Source organism: Nycticebus coucang, chromosome 16 (assembly GCF_027406575.1).
Source record: "Nycticebus coucang isolate mNycCou1 chromosome 16, mNycCou1.pri, whole genome shotgun sequence".
In the NCBI taxonomy this organism is placed as follows: Eukaryota; Metazoa; Chordata; class Mammalia; order Primates; family Lorisidae; genus Nycticebus; species Nycticebus coucang.
This window is the reverse complement of record NC_069795.1, coordinates 63,772,005-63,799,187: the sequence shown is the minus strand read 5'-3', so window position 1 is coordinate 63,799,187 and position 27,183 is coordinate 63,772,005. Positions and strand designations below refer to the sequence as shown.

The 27,183-nt window shown below is 38.9% G+C and overlaps 1 protein-coding gene and 1 pseudogene across 10 annotated transcripts in view; one reads left to right on the top strand and one right to left on the bottom strand.

Annotated features, from left to right (window-relative positions):
• Window positions 1–27,183, top strand: part of ZBTB20 (zinc finger and BTB domain containing 20) — an 838,943-nt gene that overhangs the window by 516,743 nt on the left and 295,017 nt on the right. For 2 of the 10 annotated variants that reach the window (XM_053565347.1, XM_053565349.1), the window contains exon 3: window positions 14,208–14,270. The exons of 5 other annotated variants lie outside the window; for them this stretch is intronic. The gene's annotated coding sequence lies outside the window, so the exon portion shown is untranslated. Of the gene's footprint in view, window positions 1–9,826; window positions 9,934–10,344; window positions 10,705–14,207; window positions 14,271–27,183 lie in introns of those variants that run through there. 3 more of the 10 variants (XM_053565352.1, XM_053565350.1, XM_053565353.1) reach the window with 3 other exon arrangements.
• Window positions 21,194–24,215, bottom strand: LOC128567451 (histone-lysine N-methyltransferase SETMAR-like; annotated as a pseudogene).

The following is a 27,183-nucleotide window of genomic DNA, read 5'->3' as shown; positions in this document are numbered from 1 at the left end:
AAACTTTTGACTGTAGGCCCAGAAACCATATCAAAACCTTCCCTTTTGGTAGATGAGCACATCATTCTAAACATGGCACGCTGGAAAGTCGGCACCAGTTCTTAGTATTAGTAGGATTTTCCAAGCCTGCCTTTGAGAAAAATCAGGATGAGAACAAGTGTACTCCTTTTTACAAATCTTAAAAGTAGGTCCTTAGAAACAGGTGCTTGTGTTTCTTTATCTAAATCTTTCTAGATAGTACAAAAAAAAAAAAGAATTCATATTCATGTTTGGTCTCATGATTTTCTTAGTCAAAAATTTGCATGTGAAGCCTGGGAAAAATGGCCTGTACAGTTGAACCTTTAAACAGATGCATGCTGCATTAGTCTGTTTGGGGAAAGGTAGTCTCCTCCTTTTGGAAACTCTGACATTAAAAGCATGATTTTCTTATGCCAGCCTTCAGGAGAGTTTGTGAAGGAAAGTTCAGGTGACTCTTACGTCTTATTACCTGGTTATCAACCCACATGCCTCCCCTCCCATCCTGTATTCTTATGAAGAAATCGATTTAATAGATTCAAGATATTATTAAATACATTCTGCATTAATATTATATGTCCTCTTTGAATCCAAGTGGCAATACAATAGAATTTCATTTTATAAATAACACCTTTCAAGCTAACACCACAGGGCACAGTACAAAAGAATCAAAATAGAACACAAATGCTGTAATCAAATGCAGACCCCAGGAAAGCTGATTAAAAAGGCATGTTGCTCGTAAGAGCAGCCGTCAGGGTGAGTATAATGGGTAATAGCAGAAAAGCCAGCAGAAGAGAAGGGCAACCTAAAATAAAATGGACTTACCTACCTGATTCACATGGACTTACAATTTTCCTTTATCATCCTCTCCTTTTGGACTTAGGAATTGCAAGAGAGAGGTGTATGTGTGTTGGAGGGGGGGGGACTAAACTTAGGGTCATTAAGTTTATCCTCAGTGCTCACACATATCACAAACAAAAGGAAATCCTCAGGATCGCCTACAGCTGGCATAGATGCCTACAATATGGTTGTGAGATAGTCAACAAGACTTGCTTTGGATAATAGCAATGGTTATTAGAAAACACAACTGTGAGGAAATAGGAAGGTCCCTTTCATAATAGTGAGAAAAGATAGTACTATTTATGACCAGGCACGGAGAAAAACTGATGAGTAGTGAGACAGGTGTTCTGTGGTCTAGCCTCACTAGAGTCTGCTCTGCGTAGGCCTCTCCTCACCTGATTGGTTTTTGTGTTCGCAAATGCCACAACCACAACCCTTGTCTAATGTCAGGGGGTTGTGTTTTTAAATACTACCTCTAATTATAGAATAAAAGTTTCTGTCCTCTTCTTGCAGGAATCAGGCAAAAGTAGGAGAGGTGTTTTAGAATACACCTTCCCACTATATGTAAAACCAGTTGTAGCAATGATCACCGTTTACCACGTTAGTCATTTACTGATGCTTCTCTATTTAATACTGAGCATAAAACAATATAGTACGAGAGTCATAGGAAGAAATCACCCCTAAATATGTACTGAATAGATGATATATTTTTCAGAAAAATAGTAACTTATGGCTAACACTGCCTCCACCCCTCCAAAAGAAAATGTCATGGGACAAGCAGATATGGATTCCAGAATCAATTAAAAAGAAAAAGGAGAGAGAGATGAAAATGATAACTGAGGCGATTTTGACCTCTCTCAAAGCTTTGGGTTGTTTTTAATGACTGTCCTGATTATCCACTTAGTTGAAATTCTGGACTGGGATCACTGATGCATAAATTTAGGTCAGTGGCTTAGTATTTCTGTACATCTTTTTCTTAAGTAAATTATAAACATTTAATTAAAACATATGTGAGCAGCACTTAGGGGGAAAGGTTATTGTACAAATACTAGTGCTGTAACTTTTTAAAGATTCTTTTATAGGCTTTTATTTACTAGCCTCTTATTTTTCTTAATTCTGATAGTATTTATATAACTATTCAAAGAGAGTTGATTTACTAGTAAAGGTGAGCAACAGTGTGATAAGTCAAGAAGTCTGGATTATAATCTCCAAAATTAGTTATTTTTTTAAGTGTGTGAGCAAATAATGTATCGGTTACCAATGTATTGCCTCCAAGATCCAAATTTACCCTTCCTTACCTGCTTTACAAAAATGTATCTGGGTCCATAACTTATTTTTCCTTTGCCAGCTATTATGAGGGCGTTTTGTCATCAGAGGGTACAGAGAGATTACAGAAAGAATGGGTTTCCTTCCTGGTTCCCTCCTTTGTCAAGCTCCTCCTTGGCATGGTTCCTCTGGAGCCTAGCTGCTGCCAGCACAAGCAGCTTCCCCAGCATCTAGTTCCCACAGCAAGCACACTGCCCTGGTGCCTAGCAGCTTCCCCCAGTACACACCACACATAATATGTGCACACACATACACACACAGGCACATGCACACATCAGGTGCTTTATAGCAGAGTGCTGCAGATGAGATCCCTCCCTGTTAGTAGCTTTCACTGGTACCTTAGAGTATAGATTTCCAGTAAGTTCTGCTGAGCCAGCTCCCCAGCAACTGCCATTCAATGAGTTATGGCTATGTCCTGTCCAAAAAAGTCTAGATCCCGGTCCAGGGTTAGAGGAGATGGTCTAGATGGTCTTGTATCTTACATGGTCTAGATCTCAGTCTCAGAAGTGGAGAGGACTGCTCCTTGGGCATGATATCTTGGCCCTCAAAGTTGCGGTCATACCTTATATTTGTTACTATATTACTTAGAGTGTTCTTTACTTGTGAGCTACTGCCCCATTATTTCAATCTCCTGTTATTATCAATAATTCTTTAAACTAAACTTTGCTGCCTGTATGGTTTCTGTCTCCTGATGGACCCCAACTGACACATACCCAAAGATTATTAAAATAATCTCTATTCTTTGAGCATAGGGAAAAGTAAATATGGTAAATCATCTTTTTATAGAACAGATGCATACTGGTACAAGGTACCTTATCTAGAACTGGATATGAGATGAACAAAAACTTTTGAGAATGTGCTGCTGGCTTGAAAATGGCATAACAATATGATGTTATGTATTATTCTAACTGTACATTACATTTAAAGATCAATTTTAAAATACTTTATTTGATTTCTCTGAGAGTTTTTTTTTAATGTAAGCTATATTAAAGCAAACAACAAAAGCTTGAACTCAATGATTTGTACTCAAGTTTCTTTATCTTGAAAAGATGTTAAAAAATAATTAACACTATAATGTGAATTTGTAGATTATTAATGCTAGGTTTATAATGATAGCCACCATTTATTGAGACTGTAGAAAGTCTTCAGCACTTTGCATTAATTTATTGAATCTTCATAGCAGTAGAAATAGATACTATTTTTCTCCCTATTTTACAAATGGAAAAAGAGAGGATGGGGAAGTTTAAAACAGTTACATACCAATGGGAGGGTCAGGACCGTTTATTTTCTCATGTCCCTAATTCCCCACACACAATTGGTTTGAGACTATAAGGAGTGACCTAAGATGGTCTCTGTAATCGATTTCAGAGCCAAAATTTGATGGTACATCCACCTGTGAGCCCTGACTCTTCACCATTTCACTCTGCTCCCAGAACACTGTCACTGAAGCAAATGGCAATTTGCCTGTGAGAACAAGCCCAGAATACTTGTTATTGTTGTTTTTCATCAAAGATCCAGAGAAAGAAATTCTGAAGTATCCCCAGGATGTATAGCATGCACTGAGATATTTTGAGGCCAGCCAACCTATTACTTTTACATAACAAAATATGGACAATCTAAATGAACACTGGTGATCCAATCCCCAGAACCAAAGTGTTAACAGTGTATCAGAAACCCAGCAGCCTTAATTCAGAGCTGAATTGAAGGCAGATGAAATATTAACAGCAGTTCTAGCAGCACAAAATGAAATATGAGATCCTGTATCAGAAATTATTAGTAACCTGTTAAAAGAAATGCTGAAAAATGGCAGTTACCAAATTAAAACTGGGAAACAGAACCCAAATGGGAAATTTCAAAAAGTTTGGAGGAAAATAAATGACAGATTGTCCTCTTGGCTCTTATTACTATGCCATCCTAAATCCTACTTGGCAATGGATGGTGGAGGTGGAATAAGATCTGCATCACTGCCAGTGCTGGTCCTCAGATTTGTAGTCCTAAGTGTCTGTGATGGTGTCTGGGAATGATTGGAAAAGTAGTTGGAAGTCGGTAACAGTTTAGTTTTATCTAAATTGAAGAGTCTGGAGACTCTTATTATGAATGGCTTCCTCCCACTGTCAATTGGCCCCTTTGCTCCACTTTTGGATGGCTGGCTTCCGCCATACCCAGCTATGCTAACTGTTCTATGTGGGAAAGTTATTCTCCTTAAATGTCTTCAAATTTAAAGCATCTATTTGGATATCTTAGTGTTTAATACTCAAAATACCTAGCATCAAAAAAAGAAAGATTACAAACACAAAATACCAAGTAGTAAATGAAGGAGATATTTTTCCATTTGTAACTGAGAGCAGAGAAATTACTGTAAGCAGAGTTGCTGAGTAGTTAATGTCAGGGGCGGGGCGTTGGGGGGGATGAGGTATAGAACCATAGACTCTTAGTGTTGGCAGAGTCTATGAAGTTCATGCCGTCCAACCTATCATTTTTCAATGAAGAGACTGAGACGTGGGGAGTTAAGGGACTTGACTTGCCCAAGACACATAGTTGTTTACTGACAGTCAGGCCAAAAACATTTCCCAACTCTCAGCCCAGAACTCTATAGTTCAGCATGCTATTGCCTGAAAATTAACACTAACTCAGCCTGGAGTATAGAAGAATTCAGTGTCTGTGGGGAGAATGAATTTAAGAGATGGAAATCAGCCTGGGAAAAGGAAAAAGGAAATGGATGATTCTTTGTTGTGACTCCTTGGTCAGACATTTTTTTGTCAGTTTAATCCCCTGCTTCTTCCCACAAAATAAAGTAAAATAATTTGGTTGTAATACCCCAGGGTTCACATTTATGTAGGGAGTTTTGAATTACTTGGAGCATTCTCCACGTGCAGGTTATCTCCGAGTATGGAGTGGTTTGTGGGTGGCATCGCTGTTGATCCTTGTTATTTACATGAGACTGACTTTCTTTTTCTAGCAGTGATCCAGAGTCCTAGTAGGGAAATCCTCTCCATAAGACCATCCTAACTGGAGATTAAAAATAGGTTTAAGATGTAAGAATTATCTTCTATTAATCCTTGTATTCCTTAACCTCATGGAGAACATGAGCTATATGTGGGACTTTTAATCAGGCTCATAAATTAGGTGAAATGATTTTTTTTTTTTATTTAGAAGCACAGAGTAATTTAAAGTAAACTAGTAGCAAAGATATAAGGATGCCAATAGGATGCCCTGAGAAATAGGCATATGGATTTTTTAGTCCAGTCAAATATTTTTTCAGAATAGAGCAACCAGAAATGAGAGCATCAGACAATATGATGAAAACTACAGATGGAATGCTTTGCATGAAAAGTGATTCTATACAAGAGAGGGTTCCAGAATGAGTAGGAGTGGAGTTGGAAAGGAGCTGGTAACTGAAATCAGAGAAGATAATTCCTGACCAGGTCTCATAAAATATTCCCTGCCACAACCACTGTTCCATGAAGAGATTGAGCCAAGAGGCCTGAATAAACTAACCTTAAGTTCAGAGTTGCCATTATTGTGGGAGGCACGGGGAGAGCATATCCGGATTTGTGTTGCACAGAAATCACTGCTGGGTGTCAGCATTCATCAGCCAGATGGTCAGACCCACAATTAATCAATTAGGCTGTGATGATCAAGTGGACTATGTTTTCCCCTTTGGTAAAAAACCGTCATCATGCGGTTAAGACCAATAGTACTTTTATCCTGTTGCTTTTGGAGAAGCTTCTAAAAATTCCTCTTTTCTTTTTTAGGTCTCTAGTTACTGGACACTGTTAGGCTCCAAGTTGCTTTGACAACATAGATACCCCAAATCAAGGTTTTCACATAATAGATTTTCAACATCCTCCGTGTTCAAGTATAATGTTTAACATACCCAGGCAGAAATAAGTGTAAGCGTTTTAATGCAACATTGTAAGAAGTGTTACTGAACTGATTTTATTGATTCCACTCGGTCCAATGTAAGAATACCAGCAGGGATTCCTTCCCTGGGTATTTATAAAGATGATATGGTAAATAATAATAACAGCAATTTCTTGTGTTCACTGCATGACAGATACTGCTGTGATAAGGATTGACAAACATTGTTCATTCCTTACAGTAATTCACTGGGGATGATAATATTACTTCCATCTCAAAGAGAAGGAAACTGAGGCTATAAGGTTTGATTGCCCAAGTTAAACACTTAAAAAATATATTGAAGAACACAGTAAGTAAAGCAAGCAGACTGCCCTCAGAATGGGAGAGGATATCTGCAGGTTATGCTTCTGACAAAGGTTTGATAACCAGAATCCACAGAGAACTCAAACTTATTAATAAGAAAAGAACAAGTGATCCCATTTCATTGTGGGCAAGGGACTTGAACAGAGCTTCTTTTGATAGGCACATGGCCTACAGATACATGAAAAAAATGCTCATCATCCTTAATCATCAGAGAAATGCAAATCAAGACCACTTTAAGATATCATCTAACTCCTGTAAGAGTGGCTCACATAACAAAATCCCAAAACTACAGATGTTGGCATGGATGTGGAGAAAAGGGAACACTTCTGCACTACTGGTGGGAGTGCAAGCTAATATGTCCCTTTTGGAAAGAAGTATGGAGAATACTCAGGGATCTAAAAGTAGACCTGCTGTTTGATCCTGCAATTCCTCTACTAGGTGTATATCCAAAAGACCAAAAATCACTTTATAACAAAGATATTTTTGCACCAGATTGTTCATTGCAGCTCAATTAATAATAGCCAAGTCATGGAAGAAGCCCAAGTGCCCATCCACCCATGAATGGATTAAGAAATTGTGGTATACGTATACCATGGAATATTATGTAGCCTTAAAAAAGGATACTTTACCTCTTTTACGTTTATATGGATGAGCTTTATATGATACTTAGTAAAGTATCTCAAGAATGGAAGAAAAAATATCCAATGTGTGGATATTTTTTGTATTATTTTGAAACCAATTTACAATCACTCATACTATTTTGAAACCAATTTACAATCACTGTCATATGAAGAATAGATCACCACAAGTACAGCCCAAGATGAAGGAGGGAGTAGAGGGGAATAGGAGGGGAGTGGAGAGGTCAGATCAAGGGATGGTGAATGATGGGACCACACCTATGGTGCATAATGCAAGGGTAGATGTTGGATCTATTAGTATAGAGTATAAATGTCTTAACATAATAAGTAAATGAGATGAGGTATATATTTAAAAAAATGTGTTGAGATGATTTAAAAAACCTTAGAATGAAAACTCACTAAAATGTGTTTTACATTTTCTTTTTTCTATTTCATTGGGATACAAGTGGTTTTTTGTTACAAGGATCAATTACACTGTGGTGAAATCAGAAGTTTTAGTGCACTCATCACCCTACTATTAATAGTATACATGTAACTAAATAGGTAATTTTTCATCCCTCACCTACCTCCCAACCTCCTCTCACCATCTGACTCTCCAGTGTTCATTAAACCTGCTGTTCTCAATCCCTGGGCAGCAGACCAGTTCTGGTCCACAGACTGTTAGGAACTGGACCACACAGCAGGAGGTCAGAAGTGGGCAGAGAGCACAGCTTCATCTCTGTTTACCACCCCAGTGCTTGCATCACCCCCTGAGCTCCACCTCTTGTCACATCAGCAGGGGCATTAGATTCTCCTAGGAACACGAACTCTGATAATGTAAACTGCACATGTAGGGGATCTAGGTTGTGAGAATCTAACGCCTGATGATCTGAGGTAAGTGTCATGTGCTTAAATCATCCTGAAACACCCCACCCCCACTCCCAGTCCATAGAAAAATTGTCTTCCATGAAACTGGTCCCTAGTGTCAATAAAGGTGGGAAATGTTGCATTATACCACCCTGTATGACCCTGCACACTGGTTTAGTTTAGTTCCCACTTATAAATGAGAACATACAGTATTGTTTTTTCCATTCCTGAGATACTTCATTTAGGGTAATGGCTTCCATTCCATCCAACTTGCCACAAAAGAACTTATTTCATTCTTTTCTGTATTTTTTTTTTTTTTTACTGTGTAGTATTGCATGGTGTATATATACATTTTCTTTGTCCACTCATCAGTTTGGGGGCATTTAGGTCAGTTCCATATCTTTACAATTGTGAATTGTACTGCAATAGATATATAAGGGCAGGTGTCTTTTCAATATTACGATTTTTTTCCCTTGAGTGGATATCTACTAGTGAGATTGCTGGACTCTTAATTCTTGAAGGAATCTCCAGCCTGCTTTCCACAGAGGCTATGCTAATTTGCATTCCAAACAACAGTGTTTTCTTTTCATTGTATCTGAGTCAACATCTACTATCCTTTTACTTTTTTGTTATGGCCATTCTGAGGGAGGTAAGATGGTTTTTCATTGTGGTTTTGATTTGCATTTCCCTGATAATTAGTAATGGTGAGCATTTTTTCATATGTTTGTTGACCATTTGTCTATTTTGTTCATGTCCTTTTCCCACTATTTAATGGAGTTCCATGTTTTTTCTCACTGATTTGGTTGAGTTCTCATGCATCTCTGCATCTCTAAGGAAAAACAATTAGGAATATATAGTAAGTCCTTAGTATTCCTCTTCAGAGGACTTTAAAGAACTCTTTGAGTACTGTTTCCCAAATCTATTGCTCTTACTCAGTTTTCCATGACATTCTGCTCCACCCCATCTGACTAGAGGCCGCTTTCTTCCTTATTTCAGGGCTCTCATCACTGTTTGCTAATAATTCTGTCTCCTCAGTATTCTCCTCTAGTCTGTTTCTTTGTCAGTTGACATATAGGGCAATTTGCCTCCTTGGAAACAAAATGTCTATCACCAAGCTATTTTCTACTCATATGTTGAACCCGGTTTTCCCTGTTTAATTTCCCCTCTCCTCCTGCTAGATTACAATACTACTGCACAAGAGAGATGTTTGAAAATCCTATTGGTGGGAGGCAACAATTCCTCATAGAGGTCCATGCTGAGCCCACTAAGTAGTAATATGGATAAATTGTCACATGTCCCCTACATTTCATCATTTAACTTGTTCTTAGCTCTTCTGTACTCTCACCCAAGCTCAGTTTAAGAAGTGCTTCTCTTTAACTATTTCATGAAGGCTATCTAAGGCCTCTGAGATTTGAAGGTCCTACTCATAATTACATTAATACTAAATATGAGGCTTCTCTTGCTATTTAACTGCAGTGTTTTGCTTTGTTTTGCTTCTTAACCAAATTGGGAAAACAATCCCAAAATACCTGGGGCACATCTAGGAAACCACTGTTTGCAGAGCACATAGAAGAAGAGGTATTCCAGAAAGTATAATGAGCATCTTTTATCCTCCAGGGCTCTACCCAGGGCCCTCTTTTTCTGACTGCTACTCTACTTTGTTGTTGCTCTGTTTGATAGGCAGCTGTTTTTGCCTTGACTCTTCTTTTTCTGCAATCACACAGTCTTCACCCCAGAGCTGATGGGGCTTTTTCATTCTGACCTACAGTATCCCTGCATATTGCAAAACCGAGCCCTGCCATCTAGACTGCCTTTCTGCTTCGTTCTGCTCCTGACCTAAACCCCCCTGCTATTCCAGGCCTGGCCTCTCATGACCAGAGACTGCTGACTCATCCTGGCCTGTGCCAAGCTGTGCAGTCGCTTAGTGATGTGGACAGGAGTCGAAGGACTAGAATGAGATCACTGAACTCATTTCACTTGTTGCTTACGGTACAGTCCAGCATGAGCTGGAAATGTAGGAACCTCAGCCTCCAGAGCAGAAAGAGTAAGTAGATTAAACACACTGCATCACCAAGTCCTCAACAAGCAGCAGCCGGGTGGTGGGAGGGGGCTCGCTTTATCATGGCCGTGGCCAGGGCATTTGGGTTCATCAGGAGTTTTCCTTTGTCCTCTCCTCTTCCTCTCTTCCACAATTGCACCCTCCCCCTCCCTGAACTTCCCTTCTGAAAAGGTCTGGATGGAACAGCAATGATCTGGGCAGAAATGAACTTTTGCTAATAAGCAGCCTCCGCACAAAATCCTGGAACAGTGACACTGTTGAAACTGCTTAGTTTAGTTTGTCTACTGGGAACTCACATGAACTTCCCAACAGAATTCAAGAGGATGAAAAAAACTCTCTCTCCTTTTTTTTTTTTTTTTATTATTCTCCTTTTCTTTTTGATTCTCTTTTTCTTTCTGTTTTGAGGAAGGTAGTTTCAGGAGACATGGCTGCATTCTGGTGTGGTGTAAAGTTTTCCGTCGGGAGACAATAATGTACATTCCTCTGGCAGGACGGGATGGGTTTTTTTTTTTTGTTTCTCTTGCTGTTGTTTATTTATAAGACATTTCCTCTCAGTTAGTGGAAGTTAGATCGTAAGAGGCTCCAGTGATTTTCCTTCCACCTCCCCTCCCTAATTTCTGTGCTTCAGCACTCTGGAACACTGGGAACTCGACAAGCTAATCAGAGCAGGGAGCTTAACAGCCAGGCCTGGACACTCTCAAGAGACTGTGTGCTGATTCTCAGTCGTCACTCGTTGGATCAGGAACCACAGTCCTGGTGAGTGGTGAGGTTCCAGAATTTGATGTGTCAAAGATTCTATTCCTGATATCTCAGAGACAGGCAGGAAATAAAGGGTGTTTTTAAAAAGAAAATAATATAATTTAAAAAAAACTAGCAAACAATCAAATGGAATGATGAAGGTTTTTAGTGTGCACAGCAGAGAGCACTCTATGGACAATGGAAGAGCCTTGAGGCTACGCTCAGCAGCCAGCATAGGTTTCGTGCTGCCACCCAAGGATGCCAGCCTTGGCACGCCAAGCAAACATGCTTGGGGGAGGAGGAAGGTGAGTGAGTGGGTGGGGGCTGGGAGGTAGTATTCAGCATGGTAGGAGGGAGAAGTGAAAGTGGGATTAATCGTTCCTTTGGAGTTTTCCTCCTCTATCAACTTTTCATACATCTCTGTTCTGAGCATTTATGTTATACTCAGAGTACTTACAGAATATAGTGGATGTAGAGCAAATGAATATTGTTAATACTATTCTTCTAAAGATCACTTTGCTAAGAACTGGTTGCTTTTAAATGTTAGGAACCCCCCCACCCTACCTCTGAAAAGTATTATTGGACACATACCCCTCTTTATTCTTGTGCATTCATAGTATGAAGCAAAAGAATGCAATGAGAGTCCTTATTTTGTTCCAGGGAAATTTATCATTCTGACACAAGACAACTAGATGACTGTCCTCACAGTATTAAACCCAAATATAGTATTGTCCTCGATATAAGAGACTGTGATGTGTATGACCTGGGATGTTGTCAGAGGAATGGAGTGGGGGTGGTGGCATCCTGTCTGTTGTGAGACAAGCAGAGGAGTCCACAGACCAGCTTGTGGAACCAAAATGTGCCTTCTATGTCCATCTTAATAGCTCACACTCGCCCTAGAAGTGTAATTTCGGTTGGAATGCATCTTTGTTCTTTACCGTCGGGTTCCTACTTAGTTTCTTTTCAGAGGTATTTAATCGTACTGTACTTTTTCACCATCTTTCTAATTTCAAGAATCTGACATGTTCCAAAATATGAAGAGTGGAAAAAACAAAAAACCAAAAACCAAAAAAACATGGTAGCCATAAAAGCATTTGACTGTGTGGCAGCATCTGAAGTGAATTGCTTTTTGGAAGGGGGGGGAGTCTTTGATGTCCCCAATATGGTTCTCATAGGCTAAAACTTCCAAGAACCACAACCCAGCCTAAGGGGCACTTACTTGACGTTCTTAAATATTTGGAAAGAGATGCTATTTATTGTTTTAGTTGTCCTTGCTATTAACACGTTGCCAAGTAGATTTCTCCTAAACGTTGAAAATGCTTTAGCAATAGTTGATTTTACATTTAACCAGATGTGGATTCCATGTGCCTATCGTGTGTCCTCTTGTCTAAGTTGGTACAGAGATCTCACATACTGCATTGATACTTAGCTTGGGAATTTTGTTTATACTTTGAGTGATTCAGATTCTTAACCGTAGAATTCACACAAGCTCATATACCCCACATTCCCTACAGAGACTGACCTCTGCTGTAGCCTTATCAGGGTTTGTCAGTGACCTCTCGGACAAAGAGTCAGCTTCCTGTCATCATTCCTATAGTTTGTGAGGCACATCAGATTCCTCCCAGTCACTGTGATAAGGAACAGTCTCAGAGTTTTATTTGGGCCAGTATGCTAAAAATTTAATGTTGTAGAATTAGCAAAATTTGCTTATTTTAATTAGGCCATGTTAGTTATGACTGTAGCATTTGTATATAGTGTTTCTTAGGTGTTTTCCATTAGTTCTTTCATTTTCTAAAGAAAGAAGCTGAATGGGAAATAGTATTAAAATTTTTTAAATATGGTATAAAAAATGTAACTAACTCACAGGCCATTACCACCAAGACTTATGTAGGAAGTTGTGACTTTGTCAGTTAACATGCCAACTATACAGATTCCCAGGAGAATCGTCTCCTAATCTCTGGTAGGGGTGTCTATTAGGACTTCACTGGAGGCAAGATGGTAGATCTCTAACATTCTAGAAACATTTAGTTATTGAAATCTATGACTGTATATAAAATTTTATAAGCCACTTTAAGCAGAGAATAAGTAAACACAAATATCTACAAGTATGTCCCAAGAGATGACATTTTTAAAAATATAATCTGCCAGAGAGATTTTCTTTATAGTTGCTAAGATCTGGAGTTCCATGTGTCTGTGGAAGAATTCCATGGCTAATTTGAAGAATATAAGAAGTTAGAATTTTATTAGTATATCTTTGACACAAAAGCAAAACAGTGATGGATTTCTTCGTGCTTAAATGGTTATATTATTATTACCTAATTTTCTCAATACCTTGATTATACGCCTGAATGGTGTACTGTCGATAACTCAATTTTTCAATGCTCACCAGGAAATTTTAATTTCATTAAATTAATGAGGATGCATGTCGTAAAATGTATATTTTCTTGAATACACATTTTAAATGTAAGCAGTTCTTATATGTTATATTTGTTTAAATAGGCAATCACAACTGTGCACAAATGAAATTGCTAAATACTAGAATTATGATTGCCCTAACAAGAAATTATTCTCTCTTAATTGTATAGAAATGCTTTTTTGGTAATTATGAGATTCCCAAAGAAAGATACATGTTTGTTGTTCATGCTGCTATGTCCTAAAAGATATAAGAATTTCTTCTTATACGTTACCTGATTCTCTTTGCTTTCTTTTCACATAAATCACATTGATTTAAATGAAAGATAATAAGTAGCAGATAAAGTAAATGTTGGAAAAATTTTGATTTCTAAATTATAATTATGACCATTATAATCAACTAAACTGTCCCAGATAACAGGGAAAAAATATGAAAAAAATGATACATACTTTAAAAACTTAAAAAGAAAGAGTTAATGCCTTGTATCTCATTATTGGATAGCTTGTTTTATATATTACACACACACACAAAGTCAATCCCCCTGCCTCAGCCTCCCAAGTAACTGGGAGTACAAGTGTACACTGCCACACCTGGCTAAGTTTTTTTTTTCTTTTGTGCAGACAGGGTATGTCTGTGTTGCTTAAGCCAGTGTCAAATTCCTGACTTCAAGTGATGCTCCCACTTTGACCTACCAAGTGCTAGAATTACAGGCATGAGCCATCATGCCTGGCCTATTGTTCTAAATTTTATTATACACAACTTCAAAATATTCATTGCTATATATATAAAGTAGTTTAAAATTAAGAAGAAATTAAATTGATATTTTAAAATAGAGATTTGATGAATTTCACTTTATTTTGTAAGAATGAATACATATACAAATGATCCAGTTTATTCTAGTTCTCAGGTATTTATTTGTATTCTAAATCTTTCGATGCTGTATTTACATATCAGCATCAGCAACTATAATTTTCCAGATACCTTTCTAAGTCACACATCTTTGTCAAGTCACACTTTTTCCTTGAAGCCTTCCATGATAACCTAAACTAAAAGTGATCTGACATTGGTAGCATTTTAAAAATCTATCTTTTTCATTTTGTACTTACAGGTATATATATTGCTTTGAGTGAAAGTTTTGGTATGAATGAAACTGCAAGCAGTTAAAGGGCAGGTATTGTATTTTTATGTTTCTCTATTTATTGTTCTCTTAACCAACGTCAGATTGCCTCAGTCTGAGTAGAGGACCAAAGAATAGGCAATGAATCAATGAATGGTTATCTACGTGTCAGTGTATTCAAAGTGAATATGTCTTATCACAATGAAAGAAACATGTCCAGAAAACAAATGAATAGCTTCTGCCTTCATATTAGATCTTCCAACTAGCTGACAGCATCTCCAGTCATTTAATCTGCACTCTGCTTGGGTAATTTCTGATGGGACATAGGGTCTGGGACTTCATGAGAGTGACCACCAGACACCCAGCCTGGCCAGCTCATGCAGTTTACAAACTACCGAAGTTATCTAGAATTTATCATACCATCTAGGGGCCTCTCCAGCCTGTCAATACTTGCTTGCAGCTTGTCAGTGGTTCTTCCTTTCCTGAAACTCAGCATCTAAAGAGCTCAGGCTGATGTCACATGTGGTAAGGCATGAGAACTGGCTAGGAATGCCTTGTGAATTAGACAGGGGAGGGGTGGGGCAGACAGACAGCGCAATAGAGAGCAGGGCAAGAGGACAGGCAGCCAAATCATTTGCTCTGTCTTAACAAGCACTTATTAAACGTCCTGTTTGAGGTAAATAATAACTGAAAATAGCCTACTGCAGTCGTTCCTCATTGATGAGTGGAGAGATTGGTGGAGTTGCTTAGCACTGCTTCCTTCATCAAGCTGCAGTACACGGGCTTCTTCAGAGGCGAGGGGATCAGGTTGAGCCCACCTTTAAAGTCATTTGCTACATCCCCTTCCAGTATACCCTCCAGGGTGCCCTGCTGACAAAAATAACTGCATATACTTCAAACTGACCTTAATCTGTGATAATTTTTTAAAAACCAAAATATTGTATAAAATGCCCTTTAATCTCATCTGTTATCGACGGTCAATGGGGCAATCGCCAACTAGATCTAATTCTATCTCCTAAACTGAATTTTTTTTCCTAAAGCTTCAAATATATATAAACAGAATTTCCTTTTCATCTCTTTTTATTTTGCCTACTCACTGTCTAGTAAACTGAATTCCTAGATATAAGCAGCCAGAGGGAGAAAGAGAAGTGATTCACATAATGGATAATTAACCCTTGAACAATGCAAAGTTAACTCTCCAGAGACAAGCCAAAAACTGAAATGTTTTGTTATTGAATTTGTTCTCCTTTGGGTGTTAACACATAGAAGACATCCCCATTAGCACAAACTTGGCACCAAACAACCTGTTCATCTTCAAGCTATCATTGCCACACTCACCTTTCAGTTCATTCTGGCAGGATTTGTAATATGATGTCCTCTTGGGTAGCCATGTACAAACTACTCTGGGGGGCAAAATTGTATGAGTGCCTAATCCACTTTTGAAAATGAAAGAAAAGGATCTATTTTATGAAAAACACCTAATATGGAAAGACACAGATTGTCATAAAAAAAAGTATTAACACCTTGCACCTCCTGCTAATTGCCTTTCTAGTCAAGAGGAACCAAAATAGTGTAATAAATGTTAGAGGTACATCATGAACCGAGTGCAAAGAATTGTCTGAACCATTCATAAGTGAAATGAAAAAGAGTAGCAAACCTGAAATTCTCTAAGCACCCTTAATTTTAGCTCTAACCTTTCTGGGACTCATCTATTTCGCTTATTGAATGAGGATAATAGTACCCATTCAACTTACTTACCAGTGTTGCTATGTGGATCAGATTACAAAGACTGTTTCCTCATTACATTCATTAAACATGCATTTAATTCATTCATTTAGTTTAGTTCATTCATTTTGTTTCAGTCATTCATTCACCCATTTATGTATTAATTCAAAAAACATTCTTGGACCTCCTACTCTGGGTCGGTTATTATTCTAGAGGCTAAGGATTGGTTCACTACTAACAAATATTTATTGAGAAGCTCATACAATGTACTACTGTTCCAGGGGCTGGAGGATCCTGTAGTAAATAAAACAAGCATGAGTCTTTGTTCTTATAGTACTTATTATTTTGTAGACAGGAGAGACGCACAATAAACAAATACATATGTAAAATATGTGGCATGGTGGATAGTAAGTGCTATAGAGAAATTTTAAGGAGGAAAAAGAGAAAGAGAGGTGGCAGTTCTAAAGTGTGTAGAGAGGGAAGGCTTTACCAAGGGGACAGTATTTAATAAGAGACTTCAATGAAAGTTAAGAAGCAAGTTTTGTGAATATTTGGTCAAAAGCATTTTCAGCAGTGCTACCTTCAAATACAAAGACCTTGGACAAGTTTTTGGAGATAACAAGAAAGTCTTTGTGGCTATAGAAAAGCATTAGAATGGTGGGAGATAAAATAAGGGAGGCAACTGTGGCCCGATCCTATAGACCCTTCTGAGCTATTGTGAAGGTCTTGGCTTTGTCACTGACAATACCAAGACGAATAAGACATGGCCTCAAGTTGCTGGCTAAAAGAGAGACAAATCAGGAAACAAGTTGGGATAATGCAATATGCTAAGTATAAGAACTGAAGATACTTAAAAAAACATGGTGGCACAAAATTGTGAGTTCCTTGACTGTACCTTGGAGTAAGGGGTCAGACGAAGCCTCACTGAAGAGCTAATAAACCCATGCTGGACTTTGAAGGGTTTTCCCAGATGGTCAGAGGGATGAAGAACATTCAGAAAGAGGACAGCAAGGGCAAAAGCACTTAAATAGAAAACAGCAGGGCAGAGTTGGGGGAAAATATCACTGGTGTTTAGTAGGCGAATGGGGAGAGATGATGCTATAGATGTAGGCAGGGAACAATCATGTTGCACCTCGGTTGCCAGGCAAAGAAGTTTTAGCTTCATCTTGTTGCATTCAGGGAGCCATTTGAAGGTTTTAAGTAGAGAAGGTTAATGATCAAATTGTGGTACAGAACATCACCTCAGCAGCAAGGTTTAGGGTAGACTGTAGGAATGGGAGAGTAGAGGCAGGAAAATGAGGTAGGAGCAGCTGAAATTGTTCAGACGGGAAACAATGAAGCCCTGAAATAGGACAGTAACTGTGGGAATAAACAGAGAGGAAGAGACATGTTCAAGAGCTAAGAGGCAAGACGGACACAATTTAATAACCTTCGGGCTAGGTATCGAGGGAAGTCATTCTGGATTGCTCCCAGGTTTCTGCTCAGACAACTAAGCAAGAAAGCTGTGAGGAGGAGGAACAATGTTTGTTGACTAGGGGAACATGATAAATTTGCTTTTCAATGTGTTTAATTTAGGGATGTTGGGGAATTGTCTAGGCTGATGTCTGGTGGGCAATTGGATTTAGTCAGGAATTCCAGAGATACTTCAGGGACAGAGATATAGAAGTGTGGCAGTCCTGTAAATCACAGGCATCGCGGGTCATCATGGACTGGACATTTCTCCAGGAAAGTATACTGAAGGGAGACAAAAGGGAGTAGCTCCTCGGACTATTGCACATTTACAGAATGGAGAAGGGAACAGGAGGCTAAAGAGGAGATCCTCGTGGGCAGCTATTATGTGCCAGTCACTGTGCTAGATAGTGGGGAACCCACTGGCACCCAGATCCTGCCCCAGAAGGACCCCCAGTTTGTACAAATGGAAGAGATCATTATTACTGTCACTACCAACCATAGGATAATGCTGACGGAGGAAATGCCCAAGCATAACAGGGAAAGTCATGCAGAATATTTAATTAGCATCAAGAAAGATTATTACAAAGGAAGAATCCTGGAAAGTTTGTTGCTTGCATTTTGCTGTATGGTTCCTTTCTGATTTTTCTAATGCTTGTATGTGTATGTCCCAGTGTTAGCATGGGTTCAAGCTATTGGCAAAACAAGCCAGGTGTAAATTATGGTAGAATTGAAATCGATAGTGCTTTGAAGCACTGGAGTGCCCAGTTCACATCAGGGCGTGCGTCTGTGTTCACTGAAACATGGCTATCAAGTGCACCCCGAGTCATTAGATGTGTTATCCAGTGAATAACAGCATAATGATATTTTAGCAGAGCAGCCTTATGATAAATTCTGCTTTAGTGAAACTCCATATACAGAGCAATTTCTCCTGGCCGTGTACATTGCATGGCAAAGAAAGGATATCCTGCTGCGTATCAGAAGGCTGTAATTTCATTTAGGGGTTCTATTGACATCGTAAACTGCAAGTGCAGAGCTCAAGTGGCTATTTAAGTCATAGGAACTTCAAGCTAAAATTACTGCCTAGTCCTAATCGCCACCTCCAGGGGACTCATGCCTATACATATGTGCTTTATGATTCTATCGTTGTGTCTATAAATACTCAATCACTCCAGGGGCTGAGGTGATAAGCTGTCCTAAAATATGACAGGTATCTGTCACCTTTGCAGCTAATACAGGCTTAAGGGCTAAAAGCAGTTACATTATTCATTGAAGGTCAAATGATAACAGGGGTCAGAAGTCCCCAGCCAAGTTCAGAGTACAGGTGTTCCTGCTTTTCTGCTTTAAGACATTTTCTACTTGGGTTAAGGTCAGGATTTTCCAGCGTGTTGAGGCTAGAAAAGGAGGGAATGTTACCTTTTCCTGTAAAGCAGGGTTTGTAGCCTATAAGTTCTAGCCCCAACTTTCCCCTCTGCCTTGACTCATGCTTTCTTGTGAAAATGATAGTACTGTAGTCGTGGTATTCAGTAAGTTACAGGTTATATAATGTCTTGATTCCCTGGGTATCTACAGGGACATTATATCTTGATATACACTCAAACTGAAAATAGGAAGACATATTTGAGTTGAAGGCTTATACTCTAAAGAAAATCAATTTATATAAAATTGCAGATTGTCAAATAGTATTTATTAAATGATGCTTCAGAATTTGCTCCATTTGACTAATAAGGAGAGATTCAAAATTAAGTATATTTATCCTTGGTTTATAATGAAAATTTCATGTCCATATCCCCACATAAACAATCAACTTTGTCAAAAATGGGCAGTACAAAATTGGACACTAGAGTCTAACTTTCCTCAGTCATTATGCTGCAGAAGTTTGATTTGGTCACTCTCTTCCCTAGGCTTGGGAATTAATCTGTCTACATGCTGTTTTAATAAGAAATCCCAGCAGAATTATCATGGTTCAGAAATCACAGTAATAATGGAATTTATAACTCTTAATAAGGTAACTGTATTTTATAGTCATCTTATTAACTCTCTTGTTGCCTTGTGGAGAAAGGAGACAGAGCTAGCAAGCCACACTTAGTGAGCTGAGACTGCTTTTTACCTTCCAGATGAGCCTGCCCATTGTCCCAGTGCTTTATCACAATACTTCTTCTTTGCTTAAGTAGTACAATTAAAATTAAAGTCTATGAGAGCCAACCTGTTACACCTACTTTCAATATATCCCTAAACAGCATAATATACCATTGTGAGACTTCTGATAATGGCTACTGCTCTGCTAAGAATATACACAAATCATTTTTATCTGTGCAAATGTAGATAACATTTATTAAGTAGACATAGACCAGCTCCCAGATGAAGTAGTGCAACTCTGCTATGGTTTTCCTGAATCTAAGAAGTGGAACAGCATTATTAAAAGTGAAGACTGCTGAGTTCTAGAACTGTGTGACCTTAGGAAAACTGTTTAATTCTCAGTACCTCAATTTCTTCATCTGTGAGTTAAGGAGAAAGAGGGAGGAAAAGGAAGAGGAGGACGGTGGTAGAACAGCATAGATTTATTTTCCTCTCTAGCTGCTGTTATCATTATAACCATTATCGTCCTCCTCACTGTCACTTATTTCTATGCTACAGGATCCATGGTTAATGCCTGTTAGAAAAAAAACCTTCATGCACATACATACACACATGCCCCACCCACCCAGAAAGGCCCATTTGGGGGCTCTTCTACACATTAGTATTAACCAAAGCAGAACGTGTAAGGAATCCATGCTTTGGGCGAGTTAGGCTTGGGACTGAATTCAGCCCTACCACTGGTTTTCGAGTAGCTGATACAAGATCACTTTTTTGTTGGGCCTCACTCCCATCACCCATTCACTCTGGTTGCTCTCATCTCATTACTTACATTCTTCATGCCTAAACTGGAAATTTTGTCAAGCCTGGTCTATTACAGGTCTGTTGATCAGTTCCCCATGATAATTCCAGCTCAATAAATAAATGTATGTTCAAAGATTGAATATCCTTCCATTTTCAGCCTCTTGATTCAGTCCTGTCCTAGCTAGGCTCTAGGTCGTCATCCTATTCACTATTCCTAGTTACTGTTCCCAGTCTTCCAGTCCACACTCTCTTAATTATTGTCTTTTTGCCTGATAAGGAAATCCCAATACCAACACCCAGTCAGTACAGCAGGCCTGCCCCCCTGTCTGCTTCATCTCTCCTTCCTGGAACTGTGAACACCACCCTGGAACTTTGTCTTTATGCCTCTGCCCATGCTTTCTTTCAGTTTGGAATTTGAGCTTTAATCTTTAGAGGTGATTCATTATCCACGTGCATTTTAATCTGATGCTTTTGTCTCTAGCCTTGATTCTGAACTTCACGTTATGTTATTCACATACCCCTTCCTATATTTGTGTTTTGAGAAAAATACTTTTGCATAATTAATAAGTGAAAAGTGATATCAAGCCCTATCTGCAAGAAACAGTATTAACCTTGACAGACTATATTTTATACCTATTGTTTGCCTTCCACAGTGGTAAAGATCTCTTAGCTTCTTGATGAATTTTAGAGATCTTATGTCCTGAATTTGGTCTCAGTTGCCCTATACCTTCTCTATTCCTCGGCTAGTGCCAACAACATTCAAAACTTAATTAATGTCTATTTTAACTAGAAAATGTTGGCATTAGTATAGTAGTGCATCTAATAGTATCACATGTAAAAGAGAGAGGATCTAACAGCAAAATGCAATTTTATTGTATTTAGGTGGGTGCAAAAGAAATCACAGTTTTGGACCGTTGATTTTAAATCATTATAACCACGTTCAAACACATTCTTATTAATCAAAATAGGACCCATTACAATCAACCCATTGTTGCCAAGGAGAAATAAAGTTGATCTTCCTATAGGGTAAAAATCCGTACTTCCAGATTTGACAAACTCTTGGAAAGCATTTTCAGCATCCTTCTGGTTGTAGAAGCATTTTTCCTACAAAAAGTTGTTGAGCTTGACGAACTGGTAGTCGGTTGGCGAGAGGTCAGGTGAATATGGCAGATGAGGCAAAACTTCACGGCCCAATTCATTCAACTTTTGAAGCATTGGTTGTGCAATGTGTGGCTGGGTGTTGCCATGGAGAAGAACTGGGCCCTTTCTGTTGCCCAATACCAGCTGCAGGCATTGCAACTTTCAGTGCATCTCATCACTTTGCCGAGCATGCGTCTCATATGTTGTGGTTTCACCAGGATTCAGAAAGCTATAGTGGATCAGACCAGCAGCAGGCCACTCATCAGTCACCATGACCTTTTTCTGATGCCAGTTTGGCTTTGGGAAATGCTTTGGAGGTTCCTCTCGGTCCGTCCACTGAGCTGGTCATTGCTGGTTCTCAAAAGAAATCCACTTTTTATGGCATATCACAATCCGGTCAAGAAATGGTTCATTGTTACTGCATAGATTAAGAGACCACACTTGAAAGCAATGATTGCTCTGATTTTCAGTCAGCTCATGAGGCGCCCACTTCACCAAGCCTTTTTACCTTTCCAATTTGCTTCAAATGCCAAATAACTGTAGAGTGGTCGATGTTGAGTTCTCCTGCAATTTCTCCGGTAGTTATCAGAGGATCGGCTTCAATGATTGTTCCCAGTTGGTCATTGTCATCTTCTGATGGCTGGCCACTGTGCTCCCCATCTTCAAGGCTCTCGTGTCCTTTGCAAAACTTGAACCACCAGTGCATTGCACATTCATTGCCAGTTCCTGAGCCAAATGCATTGTCGATGTCACAAGGTGTCTCTTCTCTTTGTGACCCTTTTTGAATTCAAATAAGAAAATCACTCAAATTTGCTTTTTGTCTAACAACATTTCCATAGTCCAAAATAAATATAAAATAAACAGCAAGTAATAAATCATTAGCAAAAAATAAAGTGAGAAATATACAGTAAAATGATGTCTAATATAACCACATTTGTTTAAGAATGCATTGCAGTATCAAATGACAAATTTGAATAATGACAAAACTGCAATTACTTTTCCACCAACATGTAGCTGGTAAAGAACATTTGCCATGACATGTTAATATATTTTTATTTGTCCTGTCTATTGTCACTCTCTCTTTTTAGATTTTTATGAAAAAAGGGAGAAAAGTATGTTTTTAAAAAGAGGTACAATTTAAATTTAGAAACAAGTATGATGCTAAATTAAATAAATAATTGTCACTATAATTAATAGTATTACTGATTATCAGAGACATAACATCTGCTCACAAGGAGGTTAGTTTTTATAGTCTTATTGAGATATTAGTACTTAGGTCCTGGAACTAACTAAAGGGAACTTACAAATCTTTTTTATCCACCAAAATGAGCAATAAAGAAAGACAATGAGTACTATCAAACTGCATTGTGGTGTGTGGAAGAATCATAATCGAGGAAAACTTTAGCTGTAGATCTAATAGCTGGACATAGAATAATAAAGGAATAAAGGGTTTGGGGGAGAGAAATAAAGATGGCATCTAGTCATAAGGTATGGGAAGTTATAGTTGAGGTAGGGAAAATGAAGAAAAATGTCAGCCAGTTGGAATGAAATTGATGTATACCATAAGTAGTTAAATTAGAAATGAAATCCATGTTGGTAAAGATTGGGATATGAATTTCCAAAGGCAGGTGGAGTCCAGGATTTATTCTTTGTGGGTGATGAAAACAATGGCTGTCACACAGTTAAAACATAGTTAAGGGCTTGCTGAATAATTAAAACATTTTACAGAGGCAAGCAAAATAGTGAAAGCAGTGTTTTAGAAGTTAACCAGTCTATAATGTATTATGTGGATTGAGAAAGTTGAAACTAGTCAAAAATGCCAACTGAAGGGCAATTGCTGTAATTCAGATGTAAAGCAATCAAGACTCAAATACGGTCATGACTGTGGAGATTAAAAAAGAAACATTTCGAAAGCATTAACAGCACTTTTCAAGTTTCTTCCAACCAACCCTAATCCTAGTCTTACCTAGGATTAGGTAACTTTAACTGCAAACTCCCACAAGCCCTTTTGCTTTTTGACTTGATTCAGTGAAGTCCATTACTTCCCATGGGGCAGGGACACTTAAACCTCCAATGGGTGAGGGCTTCTCTGAATAACGTAATGTCTTGACGTTTAACCATTTGGAGCATAAACTCAGAGACATACAGACTCTCCTGGTTCCCATTTAAAAGTCTCTGATCTGCAAGACTCTGTGAGAGATCTCACATTACCGTAGTAGGGTGATGTACACAGGAGGATTCAGGAGGAGAATTCATTCATTCATTCTAGGTTCTTAACTATGTTCACAATACAGGTAACCGCTGACCACTACAATAGGGACTGAACTCAGCTCCTATGTTTTCTCTCTTCCTTCTTCATTTCAACCAGATCAGCACCAGAAAGAGACCTCAGGAGACAGCGTATGCCAGCAGAGATTTCAAAGCCATCCCAAGCTCTGTTATTACATAGTCCTAAAGATAACAAGGGTTTTCTTGGGATTTGATTGTGAGAAACAGTCTTCATTAACTGGCTACTGCTGTATGCCTACATCACCCACCATCATCTATCATGAAATCAGCCCTTCTTTGAATCGTTCTGATATTTTTGAAGGGTAACAATTTGGCTATTCTATCCTTTCTATATTCAACTTCCTGGTTGACAAAGAATTGTGTGAAATATGAATTGCTTTGTTCCTCTCTTAAGGCGAGAGCCCCATTTCATGTTATGGTTATTTGAGTGATTGCCTTTCACTGCTCACCTACCCAGAGCACCTTCGAGGTAGGACCAGGGCTTGTTTCCTCTTTATCTTCTGGGTTCAGCAGCATGTCTGTCCAACAGGAGACTACCAGTACATGTTTGTGGACTCTCTGATACATGGATTGTGAACAGGAGCAACGCGTATGAGGCTTTCGTCCTGATATCAGAGTTATAATGTGGAAAATACCTCCTAAATGCCAGACTCTCCTTCCTTCCCAGCCAGTCAATCCGAGGTACACTCTAGGCCTAATTTTACCCAGCAGTTGGGATAGGGAATATAAAATTGATGACTCTGCTTGTCAGACTTGTCTGCCTGCACAACACAGAGCAGCACCATTTAGAGGAAGGGTATTTGGAAAATCAAACAGGAGATGTGTGACTAGGAGACCTGTCGGCCTGCAATGGAATGACAGGTTTCTGCCCACAAACTGGGGTTAAGACCTGCATATTGATGCTTCTTTTCACCCTTTTGTGAGTCATGTGTCTCACCCCATTAGTGGGTGTGTGTGTTATACCAGCAGAAGCTGTTATGCAGTCTCTGTGGGTCTGTGTGAGGGAGCTGCAGATATACATAAATATATGCTTGCCAGCAGATCGCTGTATTTATCTGCCTGTCAGTGGGAGCAGACAGGGCACAGCTCTTTGATGGGCGAGAACTGCAGGTCAGAATCATACTCTTGCTGCTCTGTCGCTGCTGCTGCTATGACTGCTATAGCATTAGCATTCGTGTCCTGAATGAGGACAGCAGCAGGTGGTTGGTTGTCATTAGTACCTAACCCGGGAGGCTAGCTCTGGCTACTGACTTAATCCAAAAGACCTTGCAAGAGTTGGCTGCCAATGTTCTTCCAGCCAGTGGAGATGGACTCTCAAAATCATGCTCATCCACCATCTATAACATTTCACTGGAGCCTCAAGAGTCCACAAAGCTTTGCTGTCTTCAAACATCATCTCTGATGCTTTTCTGATACTGTCTGACCCTTGTGGGTTCTGACTTGTCAGATGTGTCTCCTGCTGCAGGCCACACCCCTCACTGTCTCTAAGCCTGTATCTCACTTGTTCTCTCCCAGCAGGAAAAAATGATTGTGTTTCAAACTTCTAAGGGAAACACTGTACTGAACCAGGTGCTTATCTCAGCAGTAGTTATGCCCCGTCACCATTGACCTTGGTTTCATCATCTCAACAGGCATTCTGCCTTAAGAGGAAAAAGCTATTTTTTTTCCAAAGTAAACTCATAATAATGATGGCAAACTGAATTTAAGATTACTTTGTATAACTGAGCAAAACAAGCAAAGCAAACTTGTGTTTTTAATCTAGGCCCGTTACCAGTTTAATTTGATAGAGAGAATTAATTGCGCAATTCTTAATATAACTACAGTGCAACCACAATTAGCAGACATTCTTTATAGTCATTGCCCCTCCCTCTAATGTTTACGAGAGGGCAAGGACCAGTCTCTTCCCCAAAATTCAATTTTCTTCGAGGTTATGGAATTATTGTAAAAGAAGCGACAGGAATATTTTTGCTTCTTGGTAAATGGGAGAACAGCAGTTTTGTCTCAGATGGAATTTGTAAGGAAGTAGACAGACTTAGGGAGATGAGGTGATGTTATAGGGTTTATTTCTACCTGTTCAAAAGGGTAGAAAACAGATGTTTCACTAAGCAGGAAAAAGACTAGGTTCAAGTGTGGAGGTTTATTTTTATTTATATTTGGTTTGCTTTTTAAATTGTTATTATGTGGTGAATACCTCTGGGATGCAGAAAGGGCAGACTGATTTTTCTGAAGATCACTTCCAACATGGTAGAATTTAGTAATTTAGTCAACCAGATTGGCAGACAATGAAATGAAAATAAACAAAGAAACCCTCTGTAACAAGTAAAGGACATGGACTGACTCTTTGCTTTTACTTTTTAAGAAATTAGGATAGATACTTAGGAATTACACGTTGATGCTCCTGTGGGAATTAGTTACCTGAGAACCTCATTTCGCTTTTTGCTATTGCTATTTGCTATTGCTATTGCTATTGCTAGAAATCCTAAAACTCAGTAAATCTCTAGGACAGTATTTCCCAAACATCCCTGATCCTAAGAGTCATCAGGATCACCTGTGAAAAATGCAAACCTAAGCATTAGAGAATTAGGAACCTCTGAGAGAGGACTTGACATTTGGATCTGAAACAAGAAAACTAGTCAATTGTTAGGAAAGTTGGGAAATACTGTTCTAAAAGAATTTTTTAGAATGCAAAAAAGAAGGAAAATGATATATTAATTTATTCCATATAAAAGTGATCTTTTTTTTTTCTTTTTTTTTTGTAGAGACAGAGTCTCACTGTACCGCCCTCGGTAGAGTGCTGTGGTGTCACACGGCTCACAGCAACCTCTAACTCTTGGGCTTACGTGATTCTCTTGCCTCAGCCTCCCGAGCAGCTGGGACTACAGGCGCCCGCCACAACGCCCGGCTATTTTTTGGTTTCAGTTTGGCCGGGGCTGGGTTTGAACCCGCCACCCTCGGCATATGGGGCTGGCGCCCTACTCACTGAGCCATAGGCGCCGCCCATAAAAGTGATTTTAAAGACTCATTTCTCCCTATGTTCATCCCCTAAATTCAGAACCATTTGAAAGAAGCAAACAAGAACCTTATTATAGACGAGCAATTTAAAGCATTTCACATCTTTCCTTGGTCCTCCAATCAGTCACCTTAAGATTTTGTATTCCCCACACCCTCACACCTTACCCCTGCTTAATAAATGTTCATCATGTGAAATAAAAGTTCCGAGATTAAGAGTTTGAAGCCCCCATTCTGAGGATATACCTTCTCATTACTTCAGTTCTTACATTTGAACAAAGAAGAGGTTACAAAAAATGTAATCATACCAGTTCTACCTTGTTAAATATTAAGTACCTTATCCAACCTTGTTTGGGAACTATAACCATCTATGATGCCTTTTGTTGATGAGAATATATATTCATGTTTCTATGTGTCCATATGTGTTATTTACATGCTGTGTTCTATTTCTGAAACTAACTTGAGTTACCATTTA